Genomic DNA, 16,123 nt, shown 5'->3' with positions numbered 1-16,123 from the left:
AACGTTGCAATGTTCATTGTAAATCTCCTTGATAATGAGTAGTGTACTGTAAATGGCATCTGGTGTTTCAGATGCAAGTAATTATTTTCCTTGAAAAATTCCAGTGTGCTCTTGTAAATAAACATAAGAAAAATTATCCATCACCCTCATAACTTGCATAGATTGTGTTTTTTTGGTCATAAACCTCTTTCTCAATACTTTTCTGAACACAGAAAAAACACTGCTTAAAGCCACATGTGTAATGGAGGTAGAAGGAAACATGAATTCTCAGTGCATTTTAATAGATTACACTGTTTCTCCAATAATAATCAACAGGAAAATACGACTTGAGCACACTGTTTGAGTCAGAGTGCCTGAAAGGGTCATTTCAAACTTAGACTTTGTATGCATTGTTGCTATATGCTAAGAAGGGTTGTCAGCATAGAAAGCTGTTCACTAAATTGGCATTCTCCATAGTGACACATTTACAATATTCAGCTCCTATGGTGAGACAAAAACACTAGAGAGCTGTCTTGTAGGGATCATCCAGAATCATCAACATCCACTGATGACTACTAAATATAAATTATGACTCACAGGTCATCTCCATACTCTTCTATGATGATCATTGTAGAAGAGTGTGGAGATGACTTGGTACCAAAGCATCTCTCATGCATGCAGACCCTCAGGGTCACCAAGGAGGTGGATAAATGTTATTTTGGGCTGGTATCATTCATAGATGATGGACACCTCTCATCACTACCCAACGTAATTTGAGAGCTGTATTGTACTGACACAGGATTCTCCAAACTACTGTCCAGCCCTACAGTCAACATTTTGGCAACATGTTCATCATTCAAGATGAAAATGTGTGAGCACATTGTGCCCATCTCATCAACACTTTCTTCCAAGAAGCATGATCACTGAATGGAACAGGCTGTGATGCTTGCTGGCATGAACCCAATTACAAATTTACGGGACTAGATCAAGTTTGTAATAAGCTGCCAAATCAACCCTCACACACTGGATGACCACAGGAGAGATGCTACTAAAGAGTAGAGTAGTCTTGATCAGCAAAATCTCAACCACTTTTCAGGCAGCATTCCAAGGAGGACCCGAGCATGTTACAATGCAAGTAGTGAAGCAACACAGTATTAAATGTTGCAAAGAAGCAGTTTTAGATTTCACAAATGAGCACTTTTGAACAGACTTATTTTTAAGTTGCATAAGATTTATTCTTTCATTCCATGCTTCTCTTGAATTTACATCTATGAGTATACTCTGTTAGTCACCTTACTGTGTGTGGCAGAGGCTACTTCTCATAACATTACCTTTTACCCTTCCCTGTTCCATTCACGAAAGGTTCACAGAAACAATGATTGTCAGTAAACCTCCATATTAGCTCTAATTTTGTGGATTTTCTAGTTGGGGTTATTTCATGAGACATATATGGGAGGAAGTAATATGATGCCCAACTTTTCCTGGAACATTCTCTGTTGTAAGTTCAGTAGCAAATATCTCCAAGAAGCACATCATCTCTTTTGTTGTGTCTCTGACTGGAGTTTGTTGAGCATTTCAGTAATGATCCTGCACCAACTAAATGATTTCACGATAATGCACACCACCCCCCATGAACCATGGACCTTGCCATTGGTGAGGAGGCTTGCATGCCTCAGCAATACAGATGGCCGTACCGTAGGTGCAACCACAATGGAGGGTTATCTGTTGACAGGCCAGACAAACGTGTGGTCCCTGAAGAGGGGCAGCAACCTTTTCAGTAGTTGCAGGGGCAACAGTCTGGATGATTGACTGATCTGGCCTTGTAACACTAATCAAAACGGCCTTGCTGTGCTGGTACTGTGAACGGCTGAAAGCAAGGGGTAACTACAGCTGTAATTTTTCCCGAGGGCATGCAGCTTTACTGTATGGTTAAATGATGATAGTGTCATCTTGGGTAAAATATTCCGGAGGTAAAATAGTCCCCCATTCAGATCTCCGGGCGGGGACTACTCAAGAGCATGTCATTATCAGGAAAAAGAAAACTGGCATTCTACAGATCGGAGCATGGAATGTCAGATCCCTTAATTGGGCAGGTAGGTTAGAAAATTTAAAAAGGGAAATGGATAGGTTAAAGTTAGATATAGTGGGAATTAGTGAAGTTCAGTGGCAGGAGGAACAAGACTTTTGGTCAGGTGAATACAGGGTTATAAATACAAAATCAAATAGGGGTAATGCAAGAGTAGGTTTAATAATGAATAAACAAAATAGGAGTGCAGGTAAGCTACTACAAACAGCATAGTGAACGCATTATTGTGGCCACGATAGACACGAAGCCCACGCCTACTACAGAAGTACAAGTTTATATGCCAACTAGCTTTGCAGATGATGAAAAAATTAATGAAATGTATGGTGAGATAAAAGAAATAATTCAGGTAGTGAAGGAAGACGAAAATTTAATAGTCATGGGTGACTTGAATTCGAAAGTAGGAAAAGGGAGAGAAGGAAACATAGTAGGTGAATATGGATTGGGGCTAAGAAATGAAAGAGGAAGCCGGCTGGTAGAGTTTTGCACAGAGTATAACTTAATCATAGCTAACACTTGGATCAAGAATCATGAAAGAAGGTTGTATACATGGAAGAATCCTGGAGATACTAGAAGGTATCAGATAGATTATACGAGGGCTATCCACAAAGTACATTACGTTTTGGAATTAAAAATAAATAAAGCACTGGAAATTTTTTTTATTATATACAGATGAAAGCCACACTTAAATACTAATTTTCTACATAGTTGCCATTTAAATTAAGGCACTTATCATAGCGATGGACGAGCTTGGAAATTCCTTCGTCGTAAAATTCGGCCTCCTGCGCCTTCAACCACGTGGTTACCTCTTCTTTTGGGACAGAAAAGGTGTGATTTTTATGGATTTCCTGGAAAGAGGCACTACAATAAACTCTCAAAGGTATTGCCAAACTCTGCACAACCTCAGAAGAGCAATACAAAACAAGCGCAGGGGAAAGTTGGGCTCGAAGATCTTGTTGATTCACGACAACGCCCGGGCCCACACGGCAAATGCCACTCGTGAAGTTCTCGAATCTTTTAAGTGGGAGTTGTTTCCTCATCCGCCGTACAGTCCCAACCTGGCACCGAGGGACTTCCACTTATTCCCAGCAATGAAGAAGTGGTTGGCTATGCAGCGTTTTGATGATGACGCACAGCTTCAAGAAGAGGTAACCACGTGGTTGAAGGCGCAGGCGGCCGAATTTTACGACAATGGAATTTACAAGCTCGTCCATTGCTATGATAAGTGCCTTAATTTAAATGGCAACTATGTAGAAAATTAGTATTTAAGTGTGGCTTTCATCTGTATATAATAAAAAAATTTTCCAATACTTTATTTATTTTTAATTCCAAAACGTAATGTACTTTGTGGATAGCCCTCGTATAATGGTAAGACAGAGATTTAGGTACCAGGTTTTAAATTGTAAGACATTGCCAGGGGCAGATGTGGACTCTGACCACAATCTATTGGTTATGAACTGTAGATTAAAACTGAAGAAACTGCAAAAAGGTGGGAATTTAAGGAGATGGGACCTGGATAAACTGACTAAACCAGAGGTTGTACAGAGTTTCAGGGAGAGCATAAGGGAACAATTGTCAAGAATTGGGGAAAGAAATACAGTAGAAGAAGAATGGGTAGCTCTGAGGGATGAAGTAGTGAAGGCAGCAGAGGATAAAGTAGGTAAAAAGACAAGGGCTAGTAGAAATCCTTGGGTAACAGAAGAAATATTGAATTTAATTGATGAAAGGAGAAAATATAAAAATGCAGTAAATGAAGCAGGCAAAAAGGAATTCAAACAACTCAAAAATGAGATCGACAGAAAGTGCAAAATGGCTAAGGCAGGGATGGCTAGAGGACAAATGTAAAGATGTAGAGGCTTATCTCACTAGGGGTAAGATAGATACTGCCTTCAGGAAAATTAAAGAGACCTTTGGAGAAAAGAGAACGACTTGTACGAATACCAAGAGCTCAGATGGAAACCCAGTTCTAAGCAAAGAAGGGAAAGCAGAAAGGTGGAAGGAGTATATAGAGGGTCTATACAAGGGCGATGTACTTGAGGACAATATTATGGAAATGGAAAAGCATGTAGGTGAAGATGATATGGGAGATACGGTACTGCGTGAAGAGTTTGACAGAGCACTGAAAGACCTGAGTCGAAACAAGCCCCCAGGAGTAGACAACATTCCATTAAAACTACTGACGGCCTTGGGAGACCCAGTCCTAACAAAACTCTACCATCTGGTGAGCAAGATGTATGAGACAGGCGAAATACCCACAGACTTCAAGAAGAATATAATTCCAATACCAAAGAAGGCAGGTGTTAACAGATGTGAAAATTACCGAACTATCAATTTAATAAGTCACAGCTGCAAAATACTAACGTGAATTCTTTACAGACGAATGGAAAAACTGGTAGAAGCTGACCTCGGGGAAGATCAGTTTGGATTCCGTAGAAATATTGGAACACGTGAGGCAATACTGACCTTACGACTTATCTTAGAAGAAAGATTAAGGACAGGCAAACCTAGATTTCTAGCATTTGTAGTTTTAGAGAAAGCTTTTGACAATGTTGACTGGAATACTATCTTTCAAATTCTAAAGGTGGCAGGGATAAAATACAGGGAGCGAAAGGCTATTTACAATTTGTACAGAAACCAGATGGCAGTTATAATAGCTGAGAGGCATGGAAGGGAAGCAGTGGTTGGGAAGGGAGTGAGACAAGGTTGTAGCCTCTCCCCGATGTTATTAAATCTGTATATTGAGCAAGCAGTAAAGGAAACAAAAGAAAAATTCGGAGTAGGTATTAAAATCCATGGAGAAGAAATAAAATCTTTGAGGTTCACTGATGACATTGTAATTCTGTCAAGAGCAGTTGAATGGAATGGACAGTGTCTTGAAAGGAGGATATAAGATGAACATCAAAAAAAGCAAAATGAGGATAATGGAATGTAGTTGAATTAAGTCGGGTGATGCTGAGGGAATTAGATTAGGAAATGAGATACTTAAAGTGGTAAAGGAGTTTTGCTATTTGGGGAGCAAAATAACTGATGATGGTCAAAGTAGAGAGGATATAAAATGTAGACTGGCAATGGCAAGGAAAGCACTTCTGAAGAAGAGAAATTTGTTAACATCGAGTATAGATTTAAGTGTCAGGAAGTGGTTTCTGAAAGTATTTGTATGGAGTGTAGCCATGTATGGAAGTGAAACATGGACAATAAATAGTTTGGACAAGAAGAGAGTAGAAGCTTTCGAAATGTGGTGCAACTGAAAAATGCTGAAGATTAGATGGGTAGATCACATAACTAATGATGAAGTATTGAATATAATTGGGGAGAAGAGGAGTTTGTGGCACAACTTGACAAAAAGAAGGGACTGGTTACTAGGACATGTTCTGAGGCATCAAGGGATCACAAACTTAGCATTGGAGGGCAGCGTGGAGGGTAAAAATCGTAGAGGGAGACCAAGAGATGAATACACTAAGCAGATTCAGAAGGATGTAGGTAGCAGTAAATACTGGGAGATGAAGAAGCTTGCACAGGATAGGGTAGCTGCATCAAACCAGTCTCAGGACTGAAGACCACAACAACAACACACACCACCCATTGTTTGATATTGTCTATTTCTCCTTTTAATCCAATTTGGTAAGAGTCTCAGACTGATAATCATTACACAATAATTGATTAAACATGTGTTTTGTAAGTCACTTCTTTTGTGGATGAATTATATTTCCTGAAGATTCTTCCAATGAATCGAAGCCTATCATCTACTATAGGTCACTCTGGATGGTTACTCCTATGCATTTGAAGATAGCTATTGTTTTCATTGGTTTATGGCCAATAATGCAATCATACACTAACAGATTTTTTCCACCTACTTATGCGCAATACATCACATTTATTTAGGTTCAGGGTCACCTGCCACACACTACTCTAATCATCGATCCTTTTTAGGTCTTCCTACAATTCTCTACAGTCATCTGGTGTTGCCCCATTCTTATAGATAACAGCGTTTGCGCACAGTCTTATGGAGCTTCAGACATTATCCACCAAATTATTATATATACTGTAAAACACTAATGGCCCTATTGCACTTCCTTGGGGTACTCCTGAAATAAATAACCTTCACATCTGTCAGTTCTGTTCCATTAAAAACAACATATTGAGTTCTGTTTGCAAGGAAGTCCTGAATTGAGTCATAAATCTGGTCTGGTACTTGGTAAACTCATATTTTGTTCACTAAATAACAGTGCAGAACTGTGTCAAATGTCATTACAAAACCAAGGAACAGGGCAGTGATATGAGTGCTGATGTGTATGGCACTGTGGATCTCATGGGCTATGTCTGCAGACTCCATGTAAATTCTTACAGAGGAATTTTCATTCTCCAAAAAATTATATGTGAGCATAAAACATATTCCATAATTCTCCAATAGACTGATATCAGCAATACAGACCTACAATTATGTGGTTCCGTAATATGACTCTTCTTGAAAACGGGAGCGACCTACACTTTTTTCGAATCACTTGACATCTTTCATTGTTTCAACAATCTATGATAAACTGATAGAAGGGGAACTAGTTCTTCAGCATAATCTCTATAGAATCTCAAAGGTATCCAATCAAGTCCAGATGCTTTTCCACTATTAAGTGACTGAAGTTGTTTTTCTATTCTGTGATCACTTATCTCTGTATCTGCTATTATCAAATTTGTGTCATAATTGAAAGGAGGAAATGTACTATATGATAAAAATCCTTCTGGCTCTTGTGCTGATATCATTATATAAAAACAAAGTATTTTAAAATATATAACCTATAAAACTGATGTTTTGGCTATATTACAACAGCTTTCTTCAGGGCAAGTCTGGTTTTACTGAAAAAAAGTTGCCCCTATTCATTGCAAACTATAGGTGTCAATACATCACATTTCTGGAATTTTATTGGTCCTGTAATATAAGAGGCTAGTTGTGATGAGAGGGAGAGGACTATAAAGAGGCCATTTGCGCATTTTCTGGCCCATCAATGATTGGCACCTGACTGCAAATCAGTGCTTGGCATCTGGTGGGGATGTTCTCTTACTAGTGTGCATGTAAATACACTACCAGTTTCTATAAAGCTGTTTGTTTAGGCTGATGCATCGATGCCAGGTGAAGCTTCTGCCTCATGACCACTTGTGGCCTGTTGCAATGTGATAGCTGGCAGCCAGGATGCCAGGTGTCTGCAGCCATCCTCCCTATTAACACTATCATGCTGTTTAATAATTTCAATTGCCTCTTGTATTTTGCATTGGCAAGTCCACAACTTCTGTCAGTACACTGGCTTCCTGGAACATGATAGGTTGTCCACAATGATGGTGGTGTTCTGCTGTCACTGATTTACTGTGATGTTCTAATCACATATAGCTTTTATGTTCTGTCTTGCACATGCTGACTGGTCTCCCTGTCTCTCCTATGTAGACAGATCTGCATTGACAACATAGCTCATACACTCTTGCAATATTAATGTCGTTCACTGCACTTGATGGAACCTATAATGTTGTGGATCCTGTGACTGCTGTGGAAAATGTGTTTGAATCCTCATTGGTGGAGGATGTCACTTAGCCATTCACTGACTCTTTTGACATATAGTAAGTGTACTAGCAGTAGCTTCTCTTCCTTGCCTTCTTCTCTTGTTTCATTTTGATCAGCCTTAGTTGCCTCTCTGATAACATTGTTGTCATGTCTGTTGGTGCGAAAAGCATGGTATTTTTCTTTCATATTATTAGTGCATGTTATTCAGTGGGGACAGGCAGTCAGTGTATGCAGGACAGAATATTTCTTATCTGGGTGATGGTGGCACTCTGCAGCAGGTATCAGTTGGTTTATGTTGGCTTTCAGTGCACCTTGTGTTCCAGTCTGCCACAGGTGGTTCTATATATTTCCACATCAAAAAAAGATATTGTACCATTGCTTTTTTGTACCATTACTTTCGGTTTCATACATGAACTGTACATCCTTATGTAGGCAGTATAAAAGCTGAAGGAAGTTTCTTGACTCTGCTTCCCCAAGTGACTAGATAATGAATGCGTCATCTACATATCACAGCAAAAAAAGGGGGCATAACGGTACAGAAGCTACGGCTATTCGCTCAAAAGCAACCATGAAGAGGTCCACAGAAATTGGGGAGAGGGGTAAACTCTTTGCAACTCCATCTGATTGCTTATAATATTTACTCCACCAGGTGAAGAACATTAATAGAGCACCAAATCACAGATATCAGGTGGGAATCACTCTTGTAGGCTGTGAATGGTCTTTGCTATAGGTATTAGGTCTACAACTTTGCTTCTGCCATTTCGCTATCTCTGACTACCATCTTTTTTGATCAGTGGCATACAGTCTGGCTGAACAGCATTTCGGATCATATGAACACGTGCAAAATTGAATTGATTCATGGAGCCCCTCAAAAGACGCTCAGTTCTTCCACCAAGGGATTCATATGCTACCTGAAAGATGAGAGAATGTAGTGGCCAGTGATGGGCAATACTATGAATCATAAATTTTTTGTAAGTTTTTCACAATAAAGCCCTGAACTTCGAGAAAAAATTGTGGAAGCAAAGTTGTAGACCTAGTTTAATGATGAAGAGAGACTTGATCTCAAGACTACCCATAACGTCACCAGACTGTACCCACTGTTGCTTTATCAGTTGTACGAAAAGGGAAGATTCCTCTGAGTGAGTCTGTTTGTACCATTAGGTGATGCAATCTAGGTGCCAGATATTTTGCAACATAACAGGTAGGTGAACTGACCCCATTCGCCACAGGCGTCAGTAGATAACAAATTTTATAATTTATATATTTTAAAGTATTTCATATTTTATACAATGACACAGTAAAACATCCATAAGAATTTTAATCATCTTGATACTGGCCACAGAAGTCTACCTAGTCATTTTGTGTGATATGAAATTTCATGGTGAAACAGTATCAGAAGACCAATTCAGTATTTCGGAATTCTTTCTGTTATCTTCTGTTTTGGTGCCAGTATGATCAGTGAGTGACTGAATAGATGTTTTAAATACAGTTACTGACTTAACATAAGACCAAAACACTGTAGGTTTTTTTTTTTGCCAGATAGGATGTCAAAATTCATTAAACACTTCTCTCACTGGACATCTTATGCTAATTTTTCTTCATTTAGCTTTGGTCTGCCAGCTAGGCATGCTTTACTTTGGTAACAACTTTCTAATACGATTATTAAATGATAGAGGGTCTTTCCAATTCCTTAAAACCTTGTTCGGCACATACTTTCCAAAGGCATAATGAACAATGCTTTTGAATTTTATCTGAATGTGCTCAACATCCTTCTTCTCAAAAGTGAATATTTGATGCTGACTACTCTGATGCTCTATAACTGGTACCCAGTCACTCTTGCTAAGCAAAAGTATTTTCCTATCTCTCTTAACATTCCTTGTAACACCTGTATTTATTGATGCTATCACTACCTTATGATCTATGATGTCTTACTTTACATTAACTAATTCAAAAAGTTTAGGTCTGCTTGTTGCAGGAGATCTAAGACATTACCCTCACTAACTATCTGCTTGCTCAAGTAACTTTCAGGTAAGACATTTTGACCAACTTTCTGTTCCTAACACTACTGGGCACTGTAACTTTTAGCAAGCAATACCAATTCTGTAACTTTACCATGGATGTTCCTTTAGTTTACTTATATCATATCAACTTTTTCTATTCTCAATCTGCAAGGACAAAAATTCTCTGAGAGCAATGTCACTGACCTGTCTTCAATTTTGGCAGACAATTCATCACTGATTCCAAGGTGGGGTTCCTCTAACCTAAAAAACCAATATGTGCACACCATATGTACTCTGCTATCTAAGTAGTCATTTCCTTCATGTAATGGATGCCTGACCTATTGAGGGGACCCTACAATTCTTCATTCAGTAGTGGTGGTTGAGAAATTTTTATCTGATATCACCACAGAATCATCTAACCATCTGGTTTAGACCTTCCACTTTGATCCAAACAATAGGACTATGATCAACTCTGGGTATGATACTACAAACTGTGGACTGAGCTTGTACCCCATGGGCAATGCCAGCTGCCTCCACCAATTCAGCCAACTGCCTAAAGGAACAAGTTTAGTCTCAGAACCCATGCAGCAAGAGTCATTTGTACTGAATCGAAGCCTACAAGCAGTAACAGTTATGGAGCTAACATAAAATTGCTTTAAATAGTTTATTAAACTACTGGTAGGAGTTAGTAAATACAACTAAAGAAGCAGCATGACTTGCATTAAGTAGTACACTGATAGTTTGCTTATTGTTAATATAGTGTGCCGTTTAAGTTCCTAAAGTTGCTTCTCTCTTTTCTTTCTTTCTTTCCTCCCCCCCCCCCCCTTTTTTTACTGTACCCTCATTCCAAATCTCTGCAGGTTCTCTTTCTTCACAGAATTTACAGAAAATGAATGGCTGAATGAAAATTCAATAATTTTATCTACATGTCAATACAGCTGCTCTCTAATGATATCTGCATCCAATTACTTAAATCTGCTCTCAGAAAATTACAATATCTATAACAATAATGCAAGATAAAGAAACAGGTTACATATATGTAGATGCTGTATGCCTCTATACAGCCTACAATTGCACGTTGGGCTGAAGTATAAGGATGTTCTTCAAGCTGCAAATAGATATAAGACAAATTATTATTGAAGTTTTCCAGTTTTAATTCCAAAAATTCGAGTGTTTCTGATATGTAGAAACAAGAATATACCTAAACATACATTTAATTTTCTGTTTCACTGGTCTGTATAAATATAAAAGTATATACATTATATTATATATGGAGCAGTCAAATGAGAACAAGACAGATGGAAAAAAGTAGGTAAACTGTTTATTATTTCAAAATTAATAAGCATTAGTGTTAATACACACTTAAAAAAAAGTTTTACATCACCCCGGTTCCCAGAACTCCTGAAGATAGACATTGACTGTGGAGATTGTATCACAGACACAGTCCCTTTGCCTGTTCACAGATGTCACTAAACCCACCCAAGCATGTAAACACCATGCATGAGCAGCCCCTATTAGATGGAGGGGGTACAACAGCTGATCAGTTACAGTCATTCAACTGGGAAGGAGGTACATGGATCATGTTGTCTGTAGTGCAACCATACCTAGATGGTCAACACCGTGGTTTGATTGCATCTGCATTGTTACTTTGTACCAGGAAGGGCTCTCAAAAAGGGAAGTGTCCAGGTGTCTTGGAGAGAACCAAAGTGATGTTATTCGGACATCGAGGAGATACAGAGAGGCAGGAACTGTCAATTATATGCCCCACTCAGACTGCCCAAGGGCTACTACTGCAGTGAATGACCGTTACCTACAGATTATGGCTCGGAGGAACCGTGACAGCATTGCCACCATGTGCAGCCACAGGACGTCGTGCTATGACTCAAAACTGTGCACAATAGGCTGCATGTTGCGCAACTTCACTCCCGACATCCATGGCGAGGTCGATCTTTGCAACCACAACAGCAAGCAGCGTGGTACAGATGGGCCCAACAACATGCTGAACAACAATTAGTGCCCCCATAATGCACATCTTGTGGATAACTTTCTTCAGGATAATAACATCACTTGACTAGACATGAACCCTATCAAACATGCCTGGGATAGATTGTAAAGGGCTGTTTATGGATAACATGACCCACACACAACTCTGAGGGATCTACACCGAATCGCCATTGAGGAATGGGACAATCTGGATCAACAGTGCCTTGATGAAATTGTGGATAGTATGCCATGACGAATACAGGCATGCATCAATGCAAAAGGTTGTGCTACTGGATATTAGAGGTACCAGTGTGTACAGAAATCTGGACCACCGCCTCTGAAGGTCTCACTGTATGGTGGTACAACATGCAATGTGTGGTTTTGATGAGCAATAAAAAGGGCAGAATGATGTTTTTGTTTATCTCTGTTCGAATTTTCTGTACAGGTTCCAGAACTCTTAGAACCGAGGTGATGCAGAACTTTTTTTGATGTGTGTATATTTATCCCGCTGTGAGACAAGATGGCCAGTGCCTTCATGGAAAAATATTAGTATTTGCCTCAAAGAACCATGAAATTATCCTGGTGTGCACCTCTTCATCCAAAGCAAATTGATGGCTATGAATGTCTTTCTTCAGAGATCCAAAAATATGTAAATTGCATGAGGAGAGATTGGGACCATATGGAGGATCTGTAGGGGCACCCACCAAAACTTCTGCAGTGTAGCTTAAACAACCTTGACAACATGATTAATTTTATGTGGTCATTCCACTTCAAATCACTCCATACACACACTCCTGGATATTTCATGTAAGTAACAGTTTTCACTGATGATTCTGCAATTGTAAAATCATGCAATAAAGGGCCTTTCTGTTTATGTATTTGTAATACATTATATTTATGTTGGGGGTGTCCACCTCTGGTAGCTGAGTGGTCAGTGTGATGGAATGTCATACCTAATGGCCAGGGGCTGATTTCTAGCTGGGTCAGAGATTTTCTCCACTCAGGGACTGGGTGTTGTGTTATCCTTATCATCATCATTTCATCCCCATTAACACACAAGTCACTGAAGTGGCATCAACTTGAAAGGCTTGCACCTGGCGAATGGTCTACGTGATGGGGTACCCTAGCCACATGACATTTCCATTTTATGTTAGGGGTCAATTGCCAATCCCTGCACCAAGTGTCAATCCCTTGTAAATATTCCTGCATTTTGCTACAATTTTCTAGTTTTGCAATAGTTTGTTTCCCCCTGAGATAGCAGCCTGATTGGTGCTGTTAGAAAATTTTGCAGAGGTGAATAGTCCAAGAAAATGACCCTAACAGAAGTTAACACAATGGATATACTATTTTTTTCTTTTCAATCTTAATGCTTACGGAAAGATATTGTTTCAGAATAAATGTTGCAAAGGGTAGCCTTGGTTCAAAAAAGGAATATTTCATGGAAATAAATGCAGAAGTAATGTACTTTAATTACATTTCTGTAGTTGGAGAACCTAGTCCTTTTATTTACATAAATGGGTTTTTTGAGATATAAATCCATAATAAATCCATGACCATGTAAAATTCCAGACTGCTGCCAATAAATTGATCCCTAAATAAACACATTCACAGTGTGAGGCTAACAACAAGAAAGGTTATCACTATGATATGAAGGTTCGTTGAACTGTGAGGAACTGGTTCGTGAAATGGCTGATGACATCATATATAGTTCAATGGGATTTACATTTCAGTGTCAGGACATTAACTGAAATTTTGTTATGCTCTTCACTTTAAGTTGCTTATATCAATGACTTTCTCCTTTCTATGGGTCAATTATATTTCTGTATTTACAGCGCCCATCATAAACCTTTCATATTGTGGCATCAGTGTGTCCTAAGAATGTTTACTCCTGTGGTAAAGAAGTATTCACAATATTCCTGCTGAACATTATGGTTTGGACACAAAGAAGATGCTGGTGCTATTACCTGGTAGTCAAGGTTTATTGTGCCACTAGGATACTGATGAGATATATTGCACCTTCATTGTCAAGGGCCATTGCACTGAATATGTAAACAACACCTTTCATGGCTGAAGAAAAGGAGTTTTATGATTTATTCAATGTAACATGTATACCACATAATTTTAATCACACAATTACTGCAGGACTGATGTCTGTCTCATTTAATAAATCAAGAATATGCTGTTTGGATGTATGTGAACATGTGTTGTGTGTTTAGGTTCTACACATAGGAGCAGAGATAGAGATTGGAGAGAAACATATCCAGATGATAGCAAGTTCACACAAAGGAGTTTTAGGATGAAAGGTGAGAAAGAGATGAATAATAAGAGATACAATGTCGTTGAAGTGTGACATTCATAATTAAGCTTGCAAACAATCCCCATTCACATGTTGAAGAATGAGCTTTCCATAAGTCATTGCACAGAAAGACAGGATGCCTCGTAATTTATGTATGGCCATTTACATAGGTACCTACTGCTGTGCTTCGGATAATGTTGCATGACTGCACATCTGAAAGAAGACGGTAGGTGAGTAAGGGAACTGTGCATTCGAGCACACATCTGATAACTAACAATTTATTTATTGCTTTATATACTTAGGATTTCTTATAATTCTTGTTAAAGCACTTATTAATAATAAATGAGAGACATCATCATGAGATTTAGCTAGTAAGTGATGAGCCATAGACTGTAGGATCTTGAAAGAGGTCTACAGTTTCTCTGACTGCTGGGATTCATAAAGTGAGGTTCATCAGTGACACAAACTTCTTAAATTAATGAAAATTAAGACCAGCTGGTGAGATTGATTCTAGAGTGTTACAGATATGATTCAGAGTTGAGTTATTAACTGCAGAATGGAAATAAGCAATGTACATCATTATCAACAAAAGCAATAATTGTTACTCTTAAGACTGGATGCATGTTTTGGTGAACTGTTACTTAAGGCTGGGTCGACAGATCTTGAATTTTGAATCAGTATGGAACTCCAAATGAAGGAAAGCACATAATTACAAGAGAGATAATAGTGTGACCAGTCACCAAGGTATTCTCAACGCACATTATGTAAATTTTGTTAGCTTCACTGTGCCACTTAATTATTGTATCCTAGATACATAATCACTGCTTACAAGAGATGAATAAGGAATGGAGTATAAAAAATGGTTTTTTATGTATGTGACATTCAAGAAACATTCCACAGTCATACGAGGTCTGTTCAAAAAATTCCAGAATATTCATAATTTTGCACCAATGGTGTGTGGGAGTGAAATGTGGTTGGCATCCCCACACATGCCCGTGTTTAATGTGTAAGTGCCAGAAGTTTCACTGTTGTATGTATTGAGTGTGTGGTACAGTTTGCGAATTTTGAGATGGCAGAGTTAGAGGAGCAACAAGTCTGTATTAAATTTTTGTGAAACTCAAGAAAACCTTTACAGACACATACCAAATGACACAGGAAGCCTACAGTGATGAGTGCTTAAGCCATACTCAGTGTTATGAATGGTTCACATGGTTTAAAAGTGGCTCAACAGTAGTTCAAGATGACCCTCATTGTGGATGCCCTTTGACGTCTACTGACGATGTTCATATCAGGAACGTCAACGAAATTGTGAATGCCAATTGAAAACTGATTCTCTGAGAGACTGCAGAAGAATGTAACATTTCAGTTTTATCAGGTTATGAAATCCTGATACTGCATCTTGGAATGCATCATGTTGTCGCCAAGTTCACCCCACAGCTCAAGAGTCAATACTAGAAACACCTTCACCCCACAATCTGTGAAGATCTTTTGGATCATGCAAATGAGAACGAGATATTCCTTATGAGAATTGTAACTTGTGATGAGCTGTGGCTCTACAGTTATGATATTGAGACCAAGGTCCAGTTTTCACAATGGCTCAGAAAAGGTTCTCCAAGACCGAAAAACGCTGGTCAGGTCAGGTCAAATGTCAAAGCCATGCTGATAGTTTTCATGGACTTTGAAGGATTAGTTCATCATGAAATCATGCCACAGGGACAAACCATTAATTGATGGTACTATCAGAATGTGTTCTAATGCCTGTGAGAGAATGTGAGAAGGAAACTGCCTGAAATGTGGTGAGGCAATTCATGGCTCTTGCATCATGATACGGGAACTGCACATTCATCCCTGTTGGCTTGTGACAGTTGCACATAAAACAAAATTACTGTGCTGCCTCATCCTCTGCGCTCTACAGACCTGGCCCCTGTGCACTTTTTTTATTTCCAAAGTTGCAAACCCTGTTCAAAGGACAAAGATTTGCAACAATAGATGAGATAAAAGAAAATTTGCAGACGGCACTTTGTGTGATCCAGCAAGAGGTGCACAAAAACTGCTTCTGGAATTGGAAATAGCATTGGGAGCGGTGCATAAATTGTGAAGGGGAGTATTTTGAAGGAGACCATTCACAATAAGTAAAAGGTAAGTGAAGAAAAACTTTATGGACAAAGTTCTAGAATTTTTTGAGCAGATCTTGTAATTGCTCTCTCATTTTTTTAAGTGAATCATATATTTGTAGT

The 16,123-nt window shown here is 38.8% G+C and overlaps 1 protein-coding gene across 1 annotated transcript in view; it reads right to left on the bottom strand.

The window, feature by feature from the left end:
- LOC126249492 (uncharacterized) overlaps window positions 1–16,123 on the bottom strand; it is a 1,087,724-nt gene that overhangs the window by 99,454 nt on the left and 972,147 nt on the right. The window lies entirely within an intron of this gene.

The sequence above is a fragment of the Schistocerca nitens genome, chromosome 3 (assembly GCF_023898315.1).
Source record: "Schistocerca nitens isolate TAMUIC-IGC-003100 chromosome 3, iqSchNite1.1, whole genome shotgun sequence".
Classification (NCBI taxonomy): Eukaryota; Metazoa; Arthropoda; class Insecta; order Orthoptera; family Acrididae; genus Schistocerca; species Schistocerca nitens.
The sequence above is the reverse complement of the archived record's forward strand: the minus strand, read 5'-3'. Positions and strand labels throughout refer to the sequence as shown.